Below are 6507 nucleotides of genomic sequence, written 5' to 3'. Positions count from 1 at the left end.
ACATCGTTAGACTGCCTCTTTTTGCACGAACAGCCACTGGATCTGTGAATGTGCTTCTTACTACGAACGAATAGTGAAGGTTAAGCAGCGCTGACGTGACGATTCTGTCGAAATGAAGACAGTTGGGCCGACGGATAAATGCCACACCGCAATGCGAAATGAAATGTTACGCTGTAACAGGTACTTCCGAGAAGGACGAGCAAAGTCAGACCGAGCTTCGTCACACACACAACCTGGTTGGCACGCTGCGGCCGGCTTTGGTATAAATGAACAAGCAGCACTCTGTTGCGCAACTGACCGTCGCTCGCTGCACTGGCGAAGACACGTGTTTTTCATGGCAGTCTGTCCGTCGCATGCTGCTGCAAATAAGAGTCCACGGGAGACAACAGGTCCATTGATAGCCAAAGGGCCAAATACCTCACGAAATAAGCATCAAACGAAAAAAACTACAAAGAACGAAACTCGTCTAGCTTGAAGGGGGAAGCGAGATGCCGCTATGGTTGGCCCGCTAGATGGCGCTGCCATAGGTCAAACGGATATCAACTGGGTTTTTTAAAATAGGAACCCCCATTTTTATTACATATTCGTGTAGTACGTAAAGAAATATGAATGTTTTAGTTGAACTACTTTTTTCGCTTTGTGATAGATGGCGCTGTAATAGTCACAAACGTATAAGTATGTAATTAAATGTGTCCTTTGAGACTCCCGTCTCGTTATTATCTCACGATAATGATCAAATATGATCGAAGCAGACTAAATCAATTAAAATTTGTGCCGCGGCTGGGACTCGAACCCGGGTCTTCTTGCTTACTAGGCAGATATGCTACCACTTTTTTTTTTTTAAAGAAAATGGTGTTTCTACACACACTAATTATTAAGCTCAACAAAAATATAATCACAGCCTACAATGCTTATTTCACAAACTACTACCTACATTTTTTTTTTTGAGAATGCATAAAAAAAAGCAAGGCAGCCATGCGCAAAAAGTTGCCAATAAAGTGAACTAAAAAGGGCCATCTTGCTCGCCGCGGTCACATTGCTAGGCGGGCGGCCAGGAACGGGCGGTCGTCATTGCATTGGACATCACCACCCACCAATCGTTGGAGCGCCCGGGGCCGCTGCACACAGTCAGAGACTGTTTCTGTTACCATAGGGGAATCATGGAAAGATCACATCTACAAGTTAATGTCTTCTCACACCCGGCACACCCCAGCTGGGTGGTGGGTCCATGAATGACGAACCCAAATAGTTCGCAAAAAGGTTCCGGTAATCCTGTCTGTTCGTTAAGACCAGAAACTCGTCGATCATATAGTACCATAAATCGAGGACGTCTTTGTCTCCATCGCGGTATATGTAGTGTATCGCCATTCCTCGTACCCAATTAACCGCATTCATCCGGGTCATAGGGAAATAGACAGCGTCGGGATGAAAGAGTTCTTGGGGTAAAATCGAAACGTAGGGGCGGCGGAGCAGGAAAGCCAGGATCTGGCGGATCAGTTTCCAGCACTCACGCGCGGGGCCACAGTTCAGTCTATGTTCGTCCGTGTCTAACGTCGTGCAACGGGGGCACACAGGGTCGTCAATTAGGTGAATGGCATGCAGCCGTTGTCGGGTTGGAAGTTTCTCGTTAACAACCACATACCACGTCGACCGCACGAAAGTAGACAGGAACGGCGCGTGGATAGCTCGCCATACTCGTGGCCAGTCGACCGTAGGGTGGCGCCGTACATTGTCGTTATCCGGAGTCCAGTGCTGGAGAGCACTATAATAAGTCTTCGCTGTCGGATTCCGTGCCTCCGATATAACCCGCAACACATAGCTATGCTCTACGAAAAACGTTCTAATGTGTGACAGCGAGGGCGATAAATGTCCGACTGGTACTGGTGGGTACAGCGTACGTGGGGCCACTTCTTCAATCAGTAGGCCTGGGAGACTGGCTGTTGGTGAAAGCCAGAGTCGCCTCATGGAACGGAGATACAGTGCCAGCGCTCTGTGCTTGACGTGAGTGAGTCCAACACCGCCTTTGTCGAAGGGTAAAGTAAGCGTAACAAAACGGATCTTGAAAACAGCACCATCGTTCACCACGTGTCCAAACACTGCCTGTATCCTGGAAGCCATCGTGTCCGTTATCGGCAGTACATGGGCGTAATGGTTAAGGTCAGGAAGCCATGTACACATTAACGTATCGGGCGCGTTGCAAAATGTTCAATGATCTGAATTTATTGAGACGAGCCTCTAAACGGAGTCGTCGTAAGACCATACGATACGTAAAGGCCGCCGTGCGTTGTATTTGTCGATGGAGTGATATCCCTAAACACTTGAGCATCGGGACTTTTGTCAGAGGTACGGCCAGACCTGCAGGCATTCCTCGTCCTACCTCCATGTAGCGTGATTTCCGAAGGTTGAGCACACTGCCTGCCACCGCCCCATACTGGTGGAGCCAGGAAAACGCCGTGTGTATTTCGTCACCAGACCGTGCTAAGAACATCACATCGTCGGCGTATGCACCACATCGAAAGGTTACGGAACGGAGGGTAAGTCCTTATAAGCGTCGCCGTAGTCCGTGAAGAGCTGGTTCGAGGGCAACGGCGAAGAGCATGGCAGAAAGAGGACAACCCTGCCGGACGGACCTGTTGACACGGACGGGGGCGGACCGACAGCCGTTGATCATAATCCTCGTGACAGCCCCATGGATCAATCGAAGCACAACAGACGTCGTCAGACGCGGGACACCGATGTGTTCCATAACAGCACGCAGGAAACCATGGTTAACGCGGTCGAAAGCATGGTCGAAGTCCAGCGCAACAAGAGCGCCTTGGAGGCGGCAAGTTTGCATGAGCGCCACCACGTCTCTATAGGTGCTTAAAGTCGTAAACACATTAGTGTCGCCCCCGAGGCAGGTTTGATCAGTGTGAATGGCCGCCATTACCGTAGGTTTGAGCCTCTCACGGAGCATGCGTGTCAACAGCTTATAGTCAGTGTTTAGCATTGTCAACGGGCGAAAATCAAGAGGGCGACGGCCTCCGCCGGGTTTGGGCACAGGGATCAAGAGACCCTCAGTAAAGTCAGATGGTACCTGAAAATCGGCGTCCAGGAGTTCACTGTACATCCTGACCCACATTGGGCCCATGAGATCAAAGAACCGCTTGTAAAATTCAAGAGGGAGGCCGTCAGGGCCAGGCGTTTTGTTGGGAGAGCCACGCAACAGAGCCTCTCGCAGTTCTTCCAAAGTCACCGCCGACAAGAGCGTAGCATCATCTTGTAGGTTCCGAGAGACTGGTAGGTCAGATAGGACTTCCCTGACCCCTACATTCATGTGGGACTCCCTCTCGTAAAGAAGTTTATATGACTGTGTGAACGCTCGGACGATATCCATTTGTGCGTCAACGCGTCGCCCGTCCTCCGTCTCAACCTCGGTAATGAGCTGCCTCTTGCGTCTTCGGCGTTCTTGAATGATATGGTGGAGGGAAGGTCGTTCACCACGGACAGCATCAGTCGTCCTCGCTCGCACCCGCACACCCGCAAGACGTACGGCGTTGATACGAAGCAATTGTGCCTTGACGCGTTGTACTGCTGATTGTCGCTCTGGCGACGGCGGTTGTACAGCCAGTTCGCGGAGCGCAGTATAGTAAAAATCAGTAGTCGCAGTATACCAGCGCGCTCGGTCGCGTCCATAGCTGACTAATGTTCGGCACAGTGCGGGTTTTGCACACCGTAACCACCATTGAAGTACAGAACGGTAGGCGGGTAAACGCCGGTGGCAAGTGCTCCATGTGGACTCGACTGCGCGTCTGCAATTTATCTCATCAAGAAGGGCCACATTGAGGCGCCACGGACCCCTACTTCGGCGGACGCGCTGGCGGGGAAGGGTGAGAGTACACACATATGCGAGGTGATCCGTGAACGCTGCCGGCCACACCTCAGCGTCGACAACGGCCGATCGTAGGCCGCGGGTGACGTAGACTCGATCCAAACGGCTCGCGGAGTGACTAGTAAAGTAGGTGCGTGCTCGACGGTCGCCGTGTTGGATGATCCAGGTGTCCAACAAGGCCAAGTCCTGTACAAGTGCCTGGAGTGCCGGGCAGGTGGTATAGTGTGGCTCCTGGTCGGATGGGCGGAGCACACAATTAAAATCGCCGCCTACTACCAAGTGGTCGGTATTGCCCTGGAAGAGCGGGGCTATATCTTCGGCAAAAAAGGTGCGCCGTTCTCTCCTTTTGTCGGTGCCTGAAGGAGCATATAAGTTCACCAGACGTACTGTACCAATCGTGAGTGCGACCCCCCGGGCCGACGGTAAATAGGAGACATCAGTGGCCATTATCCCTTCCCGCAGTAGAATCGCCGTACCTCCGCCGCCCACATCTGCAGGCATAGTGTAGGCGTCATATCCGTAGGCATCGAGACAGAGTCCTGATCGGACTTCTTGAAGGAAAACAACGTCCAGATCCGCAGCGCGTAACGTATCCTTCAGCACACGGGTCTTGACATCAGATGTAATGCCATTGACGTTGATCGTGGCGAGGCGGTATGCCTGGTCCATCAAGTCTCGGGAGGTGACCATGGTATGACAGGAGGGCAGTAGTCGTGACGTGGAGCGCCGGTCTTGCGAAGTGCTAGGCAGCGACGAGAGGTGCTCATGCCGTCCTAGGCGTCTGTCGCCGGCCGCGTAGACGCTGCCATCGGCATCGGTGCATCGTCTTGGTTCTGAAACACATCCTGCAACTCCATCTCCTGCGCCCAGTCGCCCAGGGACGTTGACACCACTGGATCTCGAGAGGCAGACGGAGGCAAGGGTGCATCCCCGGTGTCGGAGCTGCGGTGATCTCCCGCATCCCCATGTGGTCCAGACCCAGCGGTAGTGGGAGAAGACGTCGAACCGTGTGAGACGGTAGGGTCGCCTGTGTCGGCGCGGTGGAGCGGTTGAGGCACCTCGTCATCCAGCGGTGTCGCCTCGGGCTGTTCTACGTCGTCGGTTGTCTTGCGCCGCTTCTTATGACGCTTGGGTGATTTCTGCTTACGCTGCCGCGCCTCTGTTTCCGACGTAGGGCAAGGGGAGGACGCTGCATCCTGTGCTTCAACTTCCATCGCACCGTCGACGAGCCGTTGTGACGGTGCGCCGGGGTCCGACGAAAGGACATCAGTAGCATCAGCACTGAAAGACGCTTGGGGCTCCGTGGAAGCTACTGCAGGGTCCTCCAAAGCTCGCACCAATACAGTGGGGTCGTCATATACAGCTGGCGTCTCCCGTCTCGCCACCGCAACATACGTAACCGGCAGAGAGGTCGGTGTCGACGGACGAATCTGGTCGGTCGAGGGTGTCTGCGCGAGACGGCGTTGCAGGCATTCGGTACGCATGTGTCCCGTCTGGCCACAACCGGAGCAGGTTCTCGGCTGACCGTCGTAAATAATTATTGCCCTGCAACCAGCGATCGTGAGATACGAAGGAATATGGCGACGCAGGTCAATACGGACTTGTCGCACCCCGTTAAGGACAGGGTAGGTGTCGAAGGTCTTCCATTTTTCGGCCGTGTGGCCGAGAACTGTTCCATAGGGTCGAAGAGCAAGGGTGACCAAATCCGCTGGAACTTCAAAAGGGAGCTCAAACACGCGCACATTTTGGATTCCCAATCCAGCACGTTCAAGCGTCACCACACCCACGTTTCCGTCTGAGTGGCAGAACCGATAACCTGCCGTCGAGCGTCTGAGAAGTTTGTCACATGCTTCGTCGTCAGTGAACTTAAGATATACGACGCTGGAGACAATAGATAAGTGGATACCGATCAGCTCGTTAGGATCAACATGTACCACATCGCGTAAAAAACGCTCTACTTCGTGGGCCTTGGGTCTAGAGTACGTAGTGTCGAACTGCAGCTTGATCGTGGCTTTCCGATACGAAAGAGCCATCGTGTGTCAGGAACGTGACGGCAATACGTAACACTAGCGCGCCGGCGCGGTAAACAACAACACACCCGGAAACGCGACACGGAGCGGCCGGGACGTACCGCACCGCTCCACAGCTACCACTACACCACCGAGGCACTGTGGCAGACATAGCTGCACGAACTACCTAGGTCGAGTTCCCTCCCCAACACAAACTTTAAAGTTTGTGTTGGGGAGGGAACTCGACCTAGGTAGTTCGTGCAGCTAAAGTTTGTGTTGGGGAGGGAACTCGACCTAGGTAGTTCGTGCAGCTATGTCTGCCATAGTGCCTCGGTGATGTAGTGGTAGCATATCTGCCTAGTAAGCCAGAAGACCCGGGTTCGAGTCCCGGCCGCGGCACAAATTTTAATTGATTTAGTCTGCTTCGATCATATTTGATCATTATCGTGGTATAAGTATGTGGTATGACGTAACATTCTTGCTTCGTGATACATTACCCGTGTTAAAATGGACCGTTTACCAATTGCGGAAAAGGTCGATATCGTGTTGATGTATGGCTATTGTGATAAAACTGCCCAACGGGAGTGTGCTACGTGTGCTGATCGGTATCCTGGACGACATCATCCA

The 6507-nt window shown here is 53.0% G+C and overlaps 1 non-coding gene across 1 annotated transcript; it reads left to right on the top strand.

The window, feature by feature from the left end:
* The first annotated feature begins 6207 nt into the window (after window positions 1-6207).
* Window positions 6208-6279, top strand: Trnat-agu (transfer RNA threonine (anticodon AGU)). Its single transcript has one exon. It is a non-coding gene; the product is annotated as a tRNA-Thr (tRNA).
* Window positions 6280-6507: the final 228 nt, after the last annotated feature.

This window comes from Schistocerca gregaria, chromosome X (assembly GCF_023897955.1).
Source record: "Schistocerca gregaria isolate iqSchGreg1 chromosome X, iqSchGreg1.2, whole genome shotgun sequence".
Taxonomy (NCBI): domain Eukaryota; kingdom Metazoa; phylum Arthropoda; class Insecta; order Orthoptera; family Acrididae; genus Schistocerca; species Schistocerca gregaria.
This window is presented reverse-complemented; position numbering and strand designations above follow the sequence as displayed.